General features: G+C 44.1%; 1 protein-coding gene across 1 annotated transcript in view; it reads left to right on the plus strand.

Moving 5' to 3' along the window:
- Window positions 1-854: 854 nt before the first annotated feature.
- Window positions 855-13,205, plus strand: part of LOC126412396 (uncharacterized) — an 833,005-nt gene continuing 820,654 nt past the window's right edge. Inside the window, exon 1 of the mRNA XM_050081978.1 lies at window positions 855-990. The gene's annotated coding sequence lies outside the window, so the exon portion shown is untranslated. The remainder of the gene's footprint in view (window positions 991-13,205) is intronic.

Below are 13,205 nucleotides of genomic sequence, written 5' to 3' on the forward strand. Positions count from 1 at the left end.
GCATCACAACAACGTTTCACCAGGCAACGCCGGTCAACTGCTGTCTGTGTATGAGAAATCGGTTGGAAACTTTCGTCACGTCAGCACGTTGTAGGTGTCACCACTGGTGCCAACGTTGTATGAATGCTCTGAAAAACTAATCATTTGCATATTACAGCATCTCCTTTCTGTCGGTTAAATTTCGTGTCTGTAGCACGTCATCTTCGTGGTGTAGTAATTTTAATGGCCAGAAGTGTACATTGGAAGTACAGTCAGTACGCGAACTTACCGCAAAGGATGGCAGGAGAACAGTGCAGAAGAGGCGAGGAGCCGCCGTTGAGTCAGCTGCGCCCAGCTGTCTTCAGTCAAGGAGAACTGGTGCGGCGTCCCAGTCCAAACAGCTGGCTGACGGGCTGCTACTGGACGCGTCCGAAAGAGCCCGGCGCCTCGGAGCGCCGGCGTCCAGCGGCAGCGGCGGCGTGACGTTACGTCAGGACGCGGCGCGGCCGGTCATCGGAAGCGGCGCCCGCTCCGCGGCCAATGGCGACAGGTGCGCGCGGCCGCAGCGGCCAATCAGCGGCGCCGCCGGCGGGCGCTCCGCGGCCGTATGCCCGCGCCGCACGCGAACTTGGCGCGCACTCTGCACCGGACACCGTCCCGGCGAGCACCTGCCGCCGCGCACCCGCCACTGCCTGCGCCAGCGAGCACGCCCCCTCCGCGCGATGCGCTGCTTATCGGACGCCGACTGTTCGCGGAGCGGCCCCCGCTGAGACGCCACCCCCGCCGAGACGCCGCCCCCGCGCCCAGTCGCGTGTCGCCCGCGCCCGGCGCGTGCCACGCACCCCGCCGCCAGCGTCTGTGACGTGCGACTGTGACTGTGCGCGTGTGTGACGTGCCGTTGCGTTCCGTTCCGTTCTGTGCTTGTGTTTGGAGGCTCGCCTCTGCCGTCTCCTCTCTTTCTGTGGATACGCCGGAAGGCGCGGCACGGCGACTGCATACTCCACGTGACAGGTTAGTGCTCAGCCGATACGCCCACTGCGACTTGACGCACTCTCGTTGACAGTCGTACCAAAGTCGGCGATTGCTCTTATCGCGCCATATCCGAGGGCAGGTTAAGTTCAGTCGGTATATAAGTAACTTGCCGAATGACATTAAGAGGCAATCTATGGAAATCGAGGTGGTCTTACTTTACATAGATAAGACTTGTTTTTCTGAGCCAGCGCCTACGAAGAACATGTCTGTTATATCCCTCACAAAGCGCAGCCACAGCAACATCTGGCCCGTGTGTTCAAGTTCCTGATCATTACCAATTTAAATGGTGCTGACACTGGAATTGCCTTCTGAAGGAGTAAGGTCACTTCCCCACCTAATCATCGTCAATAAACTTACCTCCCTTCTTTTCGTCCGCCACTGCAAGTGAACGCTACGATGGCGCTTCCAAAATGTCAACTGTTTTCTACAATGACATCTACGAGACAGTAACTGTCGTTTCTTTTTCCGTAATTACTGGAACCACATGTGTCATTAACATTTTGAAAGACGCCACTACCTAGATGTTATATGAGTGATAAAACCTTGGAAAAGTAAACTTTGAAATCCCTAATGTCAAAAGGCTTCCTAAATTATCCTAAAAGCTGTATTACAACATCACACCAAATTGTACGTGTCTTCTTTTCGGGCAACAGACTCACAGTCAGTGAAGCCGAATATCTGAGTTCCACTACCAGTTGCTGTTGGGACGTTTTAGTGTGGGAATATCTATCTTTTCGTTGTATTTTTTCGATTATGTGAACTCTGCAGATGCTAAGTCATTCAGTCAGAGTACACGTCAAATACTGGACGATATTGAGCGGTAATGTAAACAAGAAATCATGTACCTGGTTAGTTATGGCATGTTCAGCCGGATGGCGTCGCCCAAAAGGCTCGATATTTCAGCAAGTCGACTTCTTGCCATCTTCAGGCAAGTAAGTCGTCTGCGAAATTTTTTGTACCTCCGTTCATGTGACTGGTAATTAGTCAGTTCGCTCAGGTAGCTTCTCGCAGTACGTGTCACAGAAGCAGAAATCCGACGATGAATGGCTCTGAAATGGAAAACAGCGAAGCCCCCATGGCAAAGGACCAACACATTAAAAGAACACTCTCACTAACTGTTTACACATTAAGTTCTAAAATCTAAAGCACAAAGCACTGAAGCTGAGCACCCAGTGATGGGCAATGTATTCCTCAAGGAACTTCTTGGCCCTTATGATTTTCCTAAATCGTTTAAACAAAACACCACATGGTTTCCTTAGCGGACAATGCCCATTTCCTTCCTCATTCTAGCCGTGTCCAAACATGAGCTTCGTCTTTAGTGATCTGGAACTTACGAAGATATTTCAGATTTATGGAACCTCCAAATTACATTTTGATCAGGTTTTGAGTGACACTTGATTCTGCAGCTAACACAGTAATATCGCCAACAGAAAAGACACTGTCCCGGACTACTTACACCGCGTTGTTTATCGCGGCATCGTGTCGCAATGGCACGCTGTCACCTTGCACCTGAGATAAGGGCCGGTTCTAAAAAGTACGAAATTTGTCGTTCCTACGCTGCCTGAAAAATTCTCTGCTACAAAAGTAGATAATTTCGTGTAGCCACAGTAGCGACTTTCAGGAAATTTGCAACAGCAAGCTATTTCTGGTACCTTTTACTTCCCATGTCCGTTACTCTATGCCGTTGGTAGAAAAACTGTCTGAGACGTGTATTTTCAGTTAGCTACGTGTAAGATTCGTTTGCACACCACAAATAACTCGTCTTCGTCGAACATGTAAACATGAGCAGTGTTAATTGGTAGGTAATTACTTCACACACACATCTAATAGTTTCAGAAACGGTGTCAGTGTGATGGTTTTAATAAAAAAAACTATTTTTTATCCCTTTTCGGGAGCAAGTGGAGCATGTAATTATTTCAGTAAATTTCCTTCTGAAAGGTACCGTTTCCAGTCGTCAACAATATGGAAAAGAGTTACCTCTGCTTGCGGTTTTCTTGGAGACCTTCAGCAGCAAGCAAGAGTTTATATTTAGTATTTTCCTAGGAAATCCTTTCCTCTAATTTTAATCTACCATACATGACATTTTTCCTACTGGTGTTTACAAACTCATATTCGTAACAACTACATTAATTTATTTATTTAAATGAACTGGTATTTCATTTTTCTGCAAGACCTAATGGCCGTTAACATTAAGCACGATGTGTAAAAAAATTAAGGTTGTGCAGAGCAATCGCCTATTGCGACCATGGTAACATGTCAGATATAGTTTAGCGCGTAGACGAAGACAGTGTATTTAAAGATTGCAAAACGTAAACCGAAGAGAAATAAAATGAATTACTTCCCTGTATATAAGACCACAATAGGCGATAGTTCATCAATAATAAAGTTATAATTCAAAAGCTACTTTAAGTTTCGAAAATCACAATGTCATCTGTGATCATTGACCTATTGCCATAGTCATGTGAAGTGGTGCGGTCAAAGATTGAATGGAACTGGAAGATGGCTGAAAATTGTCCTTAAATTCTCTGTGGAAATCCTTCCCTGGACAATAAAAGTTCTAATTTATCCCTGGTTGTAGATCAGCACTGTCGATGTTACATAGCGTGATAACTTTCTAAAGATCTACTACAAAGAAGGTAACTTTTACGTTTTTCCAATATTTTTAATTACAGCAGTTTTGTCACTTCTTGGTGACATGCCATAACGTAGGAAATAACATGTAATAGAGTACTGGGCATCAGTGTGTTATAATGGCGACACATCCATCTGTTTATGTGCCGATTAACGACCGCTTGACGCCGACACAACCACGACTAGAGGTCATAAACCAAATCGATTACAGAACACGCAGTAACGTAGACAGGCTGTGTTTCCGACGCGTTGTGGCCGAATGCTATGAGAATGGCATTAAGACTAGTAGCATGCGTGTTTTCATGGTGACTAGTTAATATGGAACTGAAGGTATTTATTTTCATGTTGTACTACCATGAGTTGTGATATAGGATTGAAGAAGGATGCCTATTACGCGTCGTGCGCAGAATAGAGCGTTGTATATTTCTTCATCTTAAAAAATAAAACACACACACACAAACAATCACACAAGCAAATTCATGTAGAATGTTGTTCGAGATGCTGATCTTTCGGAGAGCTTTTCCGCCACACTGCACGAACGCCGCTTCTGCACAAGCCATGTTAGCACATCAGTTCTTGTTTGCTACGAGTTATAATTAACGTCGCAACAGTGCTGTCACTTCCACAGGCGTGTGTAACTTCACGATGGCAGCCATAATCCCCTAATGCGTCACTACTTTTCGTAAATCTCGCCTCTGGTGTGGTATGAGGTAAACGGTTTTTTTCTTTTATTTTTTTCTTTCATAGAAGCTTACTGACTTTTCCCCGCTTTCATTTTCAATTGCCATTTGTATTGCACGCATGCGCTCGCGCCCGTGCGCCTGTGTGTGTGTATGTGTGTGTGTGTGTGTGTGTGTGTGTATGTATCACGAAAAGCACCTTATGATGATTGTATGAGAAGTGATAATACCTTCAATAGCTAGGTAAGTCGCAACGGAAGGACTACTTTCAAGAACAGTTATAAGACCGTTGAGAGAATGTGTATGTATAAACGAACTGTTTTTTTCCCCTTGAGTGTCGTTGAAAGATTCCAAAAATTAATCGCTGGTGACCGGTCTTGATTATTGACTGATGGCAGTAGTTTAATTATTCACGTTACCACACCAGAAGCTGGTTTTCTGCACTCTGACGATGCCCTAAGAAGTCAGAAGCCAGTTTGTGTACAAATAAATAGTATTTGCAGAACATCAGTAATGTTTTTCCTTTAACGTACGTGGTTGAAAGTAGGGAAAGAAGATTCGCACCTCTGCTAGATAGCGCCAGTCGAAAATTAAGATTCGATGTATCTAGGTGATTGTATCTAGGTGATCCTTCGAGGTCACAATTGAGATTCCAGGCCGGGCTAAACTGAGAAACGAGAGCATCCAAAAGCTGTTGAAATGCTTTTCATTAAACTAAATTTCACCGTCACCATGCTGTTGCCAGCAGGATCATGCTCAGACAGCTGTTTACGTTTAAAACATTACATTTACAGCATAAGTTATAAGGGTGATCAAAAGTTTCTGTTCGAAGGCCATACAGTCCAGGATTGATATGCCAATCAGGCAAAAGCACTGTCAGCATTAAGGCAATCATCCCATCGACGCACCTGGATGAAGATACCCATTTGGCAGAACATCGTGTCCCTCTGCATGAAGAAGTCCGTAACTGCCTTCTGCACATCCTCGTCCGACAGGAATCGTCGACTCTTCAAAGCATTTTTTTAAGAAACGGAAGTCAGGATGGCTCAAATGGTTCAAATGGCTCTGAGCACTATGGGACTTAACATCTGTGGTCATCAGTCCCCTAGAACTTAGAACTACCTAAACCTAACTAACCTAAGGACATCACACACATCCATGCCCGAGGCAGGATTCGAACCTGCGACCGTAGCAGTCGCGCGGTTCCGGACTGAGCGCCTAGAACCGCTAGACCACCGCGGCCGGCGGAAGTCAGGACTATAGGATGCTACAGTGTCTCCTGCTTGCCTTTAATGGATGAGGCTGGCTGGCATCCCAGCTCGACCGGCATCCTGTGTCGAACTACGAAATTTGGCCCACCATCCCACAACTTTGGTTTTCGACAGTCTTTCTGTTTCATACGCATTCCTCATTCTTCAGTGGATGTCTACCGGTGTCTGTCCTACGCAGCCAAGAAAAGGCTAACAATACGTTGGTCCTATTTGGACGTATTTGGTAATGACGTAGCCGTAGTTATCGTTTCCGCATTTACAGCACACACGTCGGGAAGACACGAATACCACACTAATCCCTTGGCTACATGTCGGTGCTTGTATTTCCTTCCCGGAATCGCGCTACGTTTCACATACGCTGCAGCAACGCTCTCCAACTGAAACATTTACTCGTTTTCACTAAACTTCGCGGAAATCGTATCTCATCCGTACATGTAAATGAACCGAGTGTGAATAAATTTGAAGACATTATTCAGTAGGAAGAAAGAATTCCTTGAACACGCACACCCACTATTTCTCCACGTTTCTGTGTTCTGTATACAAGAGTACGACGGGATTTACGTATGCATGGCCTCTGTCCTTATTTACGGCGGATTCAACTCCTTCGAGAAGGAAATGAGCGCCCCCCGGACTTTAGCAATTTACATTTTTGTCTGTGCGGTGGGTTGAAAGTCGAAGTCTACATAGGAGTAAACACAAGAGACGAATTAATCGTTCGGACCGTGTATAGTGCTGCCCTTACAAGAGAAGGCTAAGACGTCTACAGAAGAGCTAAACGTGACGTAGCCACGACAATTCAAAAGTGCAATAAAGACGGAGGTGGAATTTATGGAACTCAACATTAATCTTAATCATGTCTTTCGTAACACCTTCGGTGAATATTCGTTTGGGCTACATTCTGACAGTTTTATCTCTGTAAGTACAAGAACGGAACACATTTTACGTGGAATGTTTTATTCCACTTGGTCTATACCAGCGCCTCCGAAAACATCTACCATTCCAGTTGAAGCACAATGTATGTCCCAGTCCCTCCAAAATGATTCAAATGGCTCTGAGCACTATGGGACTTAACTTCTGAGGTCATCAGTCCCCTGGAACTTAGAACTACTTAAACCTAACTAACGTAAGGACATCACACACATCCATGCCCGAGCAGGATTCGAAGCTGAGACCGTAGCGGTCGCCCGGTTCCAGGCTGTAGCGCCTAGAACCGCTCGACCACTTTGGCCGGTTCCAGTCCCTCCTTCCTCACTACAGCTCCCTCTGGTAGCACGTAAGTTACTTCCTAATGTCGTGACACATGACTTACCATCCTTTCCCTTCATCTAGCCAATGTAATCCATTCCCTTCACCTAGTCAGTGGACAATTCTGAACTGAATTTATTTCTTTATTTTTCTTATCGGTCCACTTAATTGTCTGGATCCTCCGTAACATCACGTTCGAAAAGCTTAAAATCACTTCTTTTCGATTTACGTCCGTATAATGGCTAACTCTGGACGTGCTGTCTGAGGAGTTTCTCTCTCAAGTTAAGGCCAACGCTGGATAATAATTTTTTGGTGAGCAATGATCTTTCTGCTTGTACTGTTGCTCTTTTTATATCATCCTTTCTTTGTCAATCATGAGCTACTTTTCTTCCGTATTAGCAGAGTTCCTTCATATAGCCTGCTACATGGTCCTCAATTTTGATGTTAAGTTTACCGCTGACTTTTTGATCGCCCCTTATAAATCTCGCTTTCAAATGGCTCTGAGCACTATGGGACTTAACTTCTGAGGTCATCAGTCCCAAATCTAGTTTTGAACGTTTACAACATCACATGGTTGTTGTTTATCCTTTTTTTGTAGCAAATAACCTGTATTTTCACCCATTCAGGGTCTCACCATGACAGTTTTGAACCAACTACCATTAACAGAGAAATAAGTCTTACCTTTCTGAACAAGTAGTTTCGTTCTTCCGACTTTTTGTTTACGCTCTAAGCCAGTCTGGTGCAGTCGCAGGACCGGTGTGGGGCAGATAAAAGATGCCGCTCTCGGCAGCCGCGGCGGTGCCGGCCAGCAGCGCGGCCTCGGTGGGCCCTGCTCAGCACTCGGCGCCACGGGTTGCGGGCGGTCAGGGGTCAGCGCCGGCGAAACCAGCGGCGCCAGCCGAGCCGCAAGGTCGCGCGCATTGCCCCGGCTACCGAGCCGCGCCGAACCCAGCCGGGCGCGCCGCGGGCTGCCGTGCGCGGGTCGGGAGGCGGCGTGCCCGAGGCTCACTCTCGCCCGTGGGACTTCCCACTCTAGCCAGTTTTCCTCACTTGTAAACGCTCGGCCGTAAAGCAGGGATGGAAAAAACCGACCGGTTAAAACCGATACCAGTATGTTAGTTCCGAATGGCCGGTATTTTTCGGCATTAGTTTGACCTCGGCTATAACAGGTGTTTCTTACACTGAAGCGCCAAAGAAACTGGTATAGGCATGCATATTCAAATACAGAGATATGCAAACAGGCAGAACACGACGCTGCGCCTATACAACATAACAAGTGATTGCGCAGTTTTTAGATCGGTTACTGTTGCTACAATGGCAGGTTGTCAAGAGTTAACTGAGTTTGAACGTGTTGTTACAGTTTGTGCACGAGCGATGGGACACAGCTTCTCCGAGGTAGCGATGAAGTGGGGATTTTCCCGTACGACTATTTCACGAGTGTACTGTGAATATCAGAAATCCGGTCAAACATCAAATCTCCGACATCGCTGAGGCCGTAAAAATATCCTGCAAGAACGGAACCAACGACGATTGACAAGAATCGTTCAGCGTGACAGAAGTGCAACCCTTTCGCAAACTGCTGCAGGTTTCAATGCTGGGCCATCAACATGTGTCAGCGTGCTGACCGTTCAAAGAAACATCATCGATATGGGCTTTCGGAGCCGAAGGCCCACTCGTGTACCCTTGATGACTGCATTACACAAAGTTTTACGTTTCGCCTGGCCCCATCAACACAGACAGTGGACTGTTGATGACTGGAAACATGTTGCCTGGTCGGACGAGTCTCGTTTCAAATTGTAGTGAGCGGATGGACGTGTACGGGTATGTAGAGAACCTCATGAATCCGTGGGCCCCGCATGTCAGCAGGGGACTGTTCAAGCTGGTGGATGCTCTGAAATGGTTTGGGGCGTGTGCAGCTGGATTTATATGGGACCCCTGATACGTCTAGATACGATTCTGACGAGTGACACGTACTTAAACATCCTGTCTGATCACCTGCATCCATTCATGTCCATTGTGCATTCCGACGGACTTGGGCAATTACAGCAGGACAATGCGACACCCCACACGACTAGAATTACTACACACTCTAATGAGTTTAAACTCTTCCGCGGGCCACCAAAGTCCCCAGATGTGAACATTATTGAGCATGTCTTGCATGCCTTGCAACGTGCTGTTCAGAAGAGATCTCCACCCCATCGTTCTCTTACAGATTTATGGACAGTCCTGCAGGATACATGGTGTCAATTCCCTCCAGCACTACTTCAGACATTAGTCGAGTCTATGCCAGGTCGTGTTGCGTCACTTCTGCGTGTTCGCGGGAGCCCTACACGATATTAGGTAGGTGTCGCAGTTTCTTTGGCTCTTTAGTGTATTTTTAATAATAACAGAGTAAAAAATCCAAATATCATTAGATATAGTAGATGTGTTAAAATTTAGTTTTTAAATAAACCTATTTTTGGAAAAAAGACGAGTAATTTTTCTGTAAAATTTCCATTTCTTCGAAATATTGCTTTATAATACAAAACGAGTAGCCCTTGAAAACGGACAAATTAAAACGAAAAACAGATTTCTGCAACCTCAATTTTCACCCTATTGCACCGACTATTCGTAATGCCCAAATAGTGGTATGATCCCCGATTACAAAATTGTTTTTCAGCAAAATTTCAAAAAACTGGAATCAGTAAGAGAACACAGGTGACTTTTTTTTGCAGTATTTAGCCACTTATCACTTTTAGAGAAAAGCAGCGAACGGTGGACTACGTTTATTATAGGACTAAACAAAATGAAAATCGGTTATTTCAGAAAACGGTTATTTTGCGCATTTTTAGTAGTTAGCTTAAACTGGCGTTGTAAAAAACCGATGTAACAGAAAACCGATTGTTTCAGCGATAACCGCTATCCCTATGTAAACTTGATGGATAGTCAGTAATTAAAACTTCCCGGCTAAGAGGCCGTGGTCCAATAGTAGAAATACTTCTCCCTGACGTTTCGTCAGGGAGAAGTATTTCTACTATTGGACCACGGCCTCTTAGCCCGGAAGTTTTAACTACTGAAGACGCCGGCCGTGAAAGCCTACACGCTATGATTGATGGAAAGTGTTCGTGAGTCCTGTGTAGCCATGCTCATTTAACTTACATTCTCTGCCTTGACCGTAAAAATCACCATAGCTTTACGTCCTGATGTTACTGGACACTTTTTTTTTTATCGCGCAGTCAACTTCTTCCTCCGGAGCTGCCAAAAATGTTTCCTTGGTATCAAAACTTAAATGGGGCTCACGTGGGAACATTTCAGGAAACATCAGCGTGGAAACAAATTGCAACAGGCAACGCTATTTTAGACACAATCAATTATTAACGAAAAGATCACTCCAGTTGCTCTGTATAGCTTTATTTACTCTGCTACAGGTTTCAACTTTGTTGTTAAGCCGTTCTCAGGTATATTTGAAACTTCCATACGAATGATAGACACATACATGTATATGAATAAATATGGAAAAAATGAGGCGTGCATAAGTTTATCTACAGACGGAGCATAAAATGTACAGTGGAGAAGTAACGTCCAAAAAATATAAGTCCAACTTTGGAAGATTTAATAAGATGTTTGTCCAATGGCGTCGTTAGAATATGGTCGTGTTGATCGTGTTGGCACTGTATAATACATTGCATTGTAACTATTCTTTTGGTTTCTGGAGATTACGTTCTGACATTTAAAATTTCCATGTTGGATACGTAAGGGCTTAAAAATAGTTTTTAAGTAAAAGTTTTACGTAGTTGCATTTTGTATGAATAAGACATCAAAAAAAATTTTAGTAACAGTGCTACATAGTTCCATGTTACATTAGTAAGACGTCAAAAACATTTTTTAATTGAAGTGCTACGTAGGTGAGTGTTCTTTAAGTAAGGGGTTAAAAATTGTTTTATAACACAAGTGGTACATTGTTCTTTTTGTATAAGTAACAGTTTAAAAATAGTTTTTTATTAAAAGTGCTACATAGTTGCAACTGTGTAGCATTTTTATAAATAAAACTGTTTTTAACCTCTTTCTTACACAATATGCCAACTGGAGTACGTCAAAAAACAAATCTTCATAAAGCCAAAGAATAATTACAATGTAGTGAATTATAGTCTTGACACGACCATATTCTCACGACATCATTAGGCAAGCAAGAGTTTAGATGCATCAGACTTGTACTTACATCTTAAGGACATTATTTCTCCGCTGTAAGTTTTATAGTCTGTAGATAAATATATCTGAGCCTTGTTTTTTCACCTTCAATCATACAAATTTATACATCTATCATATGTATTGCAGTTTCAGATCCGCTTCGTATTTGCTTAACAAAAAATGGTCAAACCGGTAGGGGACTAGGTAAAGTTCTACAGAGCAACTGGCTTGGATTTATCACTAATTAAACAAATAATTGCGGAGCACATGGAAAAACTACCAAAAATATATTTTCCGTAACTAACGTCGAGTTTAGGTGAAAATTACTTGGGCAGATTTCTACATTATTAGCCAAAAGTAAATCAGCTTTCCCTGAAAACAGTCTGAAAATTAAATCAGTCAGCGGGTTACGGTGGTACAAAAACCTTGATACAGGCCCCCAGGTACTTGCACAGTCATATCTGGAAGGCGATTAAGTTGGACGGAAACCTTATCAATAGAGCTTCCGTCTACGGCCTGATCAAGGTAACGGATCCTGTCTTAAAATCAATAGCCAGCCATTGTGGTCGAGCGGTTCTAGGCGCTTCAGTTTGGAGCTGCGCGACCGCTACGTTCGCAGGTTCGAATCCTGCCTCGGGCATGGATGTGTGTGATGTTCTTAGGTTAGTTAGGTTTAAGTAGTTCTAAGTTCTAGGGGACTGATGTTAAGTCCCATAGTGCTCAGAGCCATTTGAACCAATTTTTTTAAATCAATAAATGAGCGCCGGGAAGCTTACTTTAGGCCACAACAAGGCTAAATCAACCAGTGACACACCGCCTGGGTGCCAGTCACACCGGTGGAAGCGGCTGCTTACGGAAGGCTCCGGACGAGCGAAGATCACTTGGAATCGGACGGCGTGCACAACACCCAATCCAGGATCACTAAAAGGCGAAGGACGGCGGCAGTTCGCCTCTCATCGGCTTTTGCAAAAGGAAAACCAGTGCCCTTTGTACTTGGATACTTAAGCATGTCAGGCGGGGAAACCTGCAGATGACAACGAGTTGCGGCATCGACACAAAGGCAGCATAACAATCTGGTAATTAAGCGCTAGAACATTACACATTATAAACACCGGGAAAACATGACACAAGTGTACAAGCGATAGTTTGGTTTACAAAAACTTCTACACTGGTCGCGATATCTATACCTTCTACTTCCTTTAGGAAAAGTATTCTTTGCTTACTGCGGTATAGGTACCAGTTTTCTGCAAGTTTGCCATTCTGAACAATGAAACAGAGCGATACATGACTAATACTTGTGTTCACATTTGCTATGTTTAAGCTGACATTACGCCCAAAGAGGGAGGAAGCAATGAAGATCTCACATCAACTTTTTAATTCAGATAATCTTTATGGCCTCTCTGAACTGAAATTAACTGAAACTTTACATGTGTGCATGCCCGGTGTTCCGCAATTTGAAATAAGTGCCGCACGATTATTAGAATTCATTCGGTAAGTTCTCTGCTACGGCAGTCGAAATCACTGCATTTCAGTCAGTGAGTCAGCCGTCATATTCCGCAATGCTCATGACGCCGATATTAGTGTGTTCAACATGAATTTGTCTCAAAACTTTTACAACACTTACGAGATGCTGACAAGTCGAAACACACGTGCGAGCAGGAAGTTAATCGTTTGTTGAAGGAAGCTAAGCTGAGGTCCACCGACATAAATCAAGACATTGAAAAGCCTGGTAAACATACGAGTCAAAGGATGGAACAAACAGTGTTGTCTTCCATCTGCGAAATAAATAAAGGTTCAGTGACAGTTAATGTATACAGTATCCAATATAAGGAGAATTTTTACGGATTCGTCAAAACGGTTAATATTATTTTCGAGCAGTCTTTTTGTCCATCTGTCTTTGTGTGTCTGTCCCTCCGAATACTGCTCAGGGTTGACACGTTTTTAATCATGCGTTTGAAACGCTGTTAAACCCATGCTTTATAAATAAAATACGGTTTTATTATAGTTGATCTGTATTAAAAACAAATGAAAAAATTCATGTTCTCCCGACAATGATGTAAAAACGACGTAGTCGGAGGTGGAAGTCTCTCACAAAATGTTACCAACGGGACAGGGGGTCCAAATTTGGAAGAAAACGCCTCAGGTAATTAATGGATGTCCCCGAACGGAAAAAGAACATCGTCAGCTTGCGCGTCGCTGC

This window comes from Schistocerca serialis, chromosome 1 (assembly GCF_023864345.2).
Source record: "Schistocerca serialis cubense isolate TAMUIC-IGC-003099 chromosome 1, iqSchSeri2.2, whole genome shotgun sequence".
Taxonomy (NCBI): Eukaryota; Metazoa; Arthropoda; class Insecta; order Orthoptera; family Acrididae; genus Schistocerca; species Schistocerca serialis.